The sequence below is a fragment of the Sapajus apella genome, unplaced genomic scaffold, assembly GCF_009761245.1.
Source record: "Sapajus apella isolate SASKATOON/1434 unplaced genomic scaffold, GSC_monkey_1.0 scaffold1672, whole genome shotgun sequence".
In the NCBI taxonomy this organism is placed as follows: domain Eukaryota; kingdom Metazoa; phylum Chordata; class Mammalia; order Primates; family Cebidae; genus Sapajus; species Sapajus apella.
This window is the reverse complement of record NW_022438598.1, coordinates 4,693-7,109: the sequence shown is the minus strand read 5'-3', so window position 1 is coordinate 7,109 and position 2,417 is coordinate 4,693. Positions and strand designations below refer to the sequence as shown.

The 2,417-nt window shown below is 46.3% G+C and overlaps 1 pseudogene across 1 annotated transcript; it reads left to right on the top strand.

The window, feature by feature from the left end:
• Positions 1–1,003: 1,003 nt before the first annotated feature.
• LOC116546917 lies at positions 1,004–2,213 on the top strand (annotated as a pseudogene). Its single transcript, XR_004266883.1, has one exon. The product of XR_004266883.1 is annotated as a ubiquitin-conjugating enzyme E2 Q2 pseudogene (transcript).
• Positions 2,214–2,417: the final 204 nt, after the last annotated feature.

The window sequence follows — 2,417 nt, the reverse complement described above, 5'->3', positions numbered from 1 at the left end:
GCATTCCAGCCTGGACTACAGAGTGACACTCTGTCTCAAAAAAGAAAAAAAATAGGCTATTGAAGTTATCCAGGTGAGAGTTGACTAGGCTGAAGCTAAACAGATTACTGTTTTGGGGGCAAGAAATATTATCTCACTGTTGCTGCAGGTCAGGATTCTGGACATGGTTTTGCTGGGTCATTTGGCTCAAGGCCTCTCACAAGGAAGCAATTATGGTGTCAGCCAGGGCAATAGTCATCTCAAGGCTCTACTAAGGGAGAGTCCATTCCAAGCTTAGTCGGTAGTTGTTGGCAGGTCTCAGGGTCTCTCTGGCTGTTAGCCCAAGTCACCAGTTCCTTGCCATGTGGCCCCTCCATAGGGCTACTGACCACATGTTAGCTGGCTTTCCCCAGAATGAAGGCAAAGAGAGAGAGAACACAAGATGAAAATTACATCTTCTTTCTGTATGCTAATCTTAGAAGTGCCATCCCATTACTCATGCCCTATTCTATTTGTTAGAAGCAAGTCACTTTGGGCCAGGCACGGTGGCTCATGCCTATAGTCCCAGAACTTAGGGAGGCTAAGGTGAGTGGAACATTTGAGGTCAGGAAAAAAATGAGCCAGGTGTGGTGGCATGTGCCTGTAATTCTAGCTACCTAGGAGGCTGAGTCACAAGAATCGCTTGAACTGAGGAGGCAGAGATTGCAGTGAGATCACATCAGGGCACTCCAGGCTGGACGACAGACCAGGACCCTGTCTCAAAAAAAAAAAAAAAAAAAAAGTTGGCCGGGCGCGGTGGCTCAAGCCTGTAATCCCAGCACTTTGGGAGGCCAAGACGGGCGGATCACGAGGTCAGAGGATAGAGACCATCCAACATGGTGGTGAAACCCCGACTCTAAAAAAAAAAAGAGAAGAAAAAAAGGCCATTTTCCAACCGCGCTCGATGAAGCGGAGCCGCCAGAGCGCAGCCCAGGCCGGCCTCGCGGGGCGATCGCGGTCATGACGGCAGTTCTGGCCCGGCTCCCCTGCCGCGCCCCTCCCGCCGGAGATGAGGGGAAGATGTCCGTGTCAGGGCTCAAGGCCGAGCTGAAGTTCCTGGCGTCCATCTTCGACAAGAACCACGAGCGATTCCGCATCGTCAGCTGGAAGCTGGAGGAGCTGCGCTGCCAGGTCCCGGTGCCCGGCCGGGCTGCCCGCGCTGGCTGCCCACGCTCCAGGGCAGCATCACCGATTCCGATCCATCTTCTTCACCGAGATGGTTTGCGGACTCTGATGACCCAAATCTGACATCAGTTCTGCAACCTCTAGAAGATACTAAGAAGAACAATTCGTTTCTTCAGCAATTGAAGTGGTTGATAGGTGAACCCTGCAGATTATATAACCTTCCTAAGCACCTGGATGTTGAGATGCTAGACCAACCACTACCCACGGGTCAGAATGGGACAGCAGAAGTGACTTCAGAAGAAGATGAAGAAGAAGAAGAGATGGCTGAAGATATAGAAGACTTAGATCACTATGAAATGAGGGAAGAAGAGCCTATTAGTGGGAAAAAGTCAGAGGATGAAGGAATTGAAAAAGAAAATTTGTCAATCTTAGAGAAAATTAGGCAGACTCAAAGGCAAGACCATTTAAATGGTGCGATGTCTGGGTCAGTGCAAGCTTCAGATAGATTTATGAAAGAGCTCAGGGACATATACCCATCACAGAGTTATAAAACAGGGATTTATTCAGTGGAACTCATAAATGACAATGTATATGACTGGCATGTTAAACTGCAGAAGGTCAACCCTGATAGTCCTTTGCACAGTGATCTTCAGCTCTTAAAAGAGAAAGAAGGCATAGAATATATATTGCTTAACTTCTCTTTTAAGGATAACTTTCCATTTGATCCTCCATTTGTTCAAGTGGTGTTACCTGTTCTCTCAGGAGGGTATGTATTGGGTGGAGGAGCATTAGGTATGGAACTTCTCATAAAACAGGGCTGGAGCAGTGCCTACTCAATAGAATCGGTCATCACGCAAAAAAACGCCACCTTAGTCAAAGGCAAAGCCAGGGTGCAGTTTGGAGCAAATAAGAATCAGTATAATCTAGCAAGAGCCCAACAGTCTTATAATTCCATTGTACAGATACATGAGAAAAATGGCTGGTACACCCCTCCAAAGGAAGATGGTTAAATATGTTGACTTTTACACTTCTGGACCAATGTTGCTTTAAAGAAAATCTTTCCAACATGCGGACACAAGCTTTGAGTGCTCCTATTGCAGCAGTACCGAAGACGTTAGTTAATAGATATTTTAGTGGATAATCTGTCAACTGATATCCAATATAAGTTACAGCCTTTGCATTTTGCTCATTTTAAATATCTTGGACTGAGCAGTGGGGACTTTACTGTATTTTTCCTGATAAATACACATACTGGTCACTCCTTAAAAAAAAAA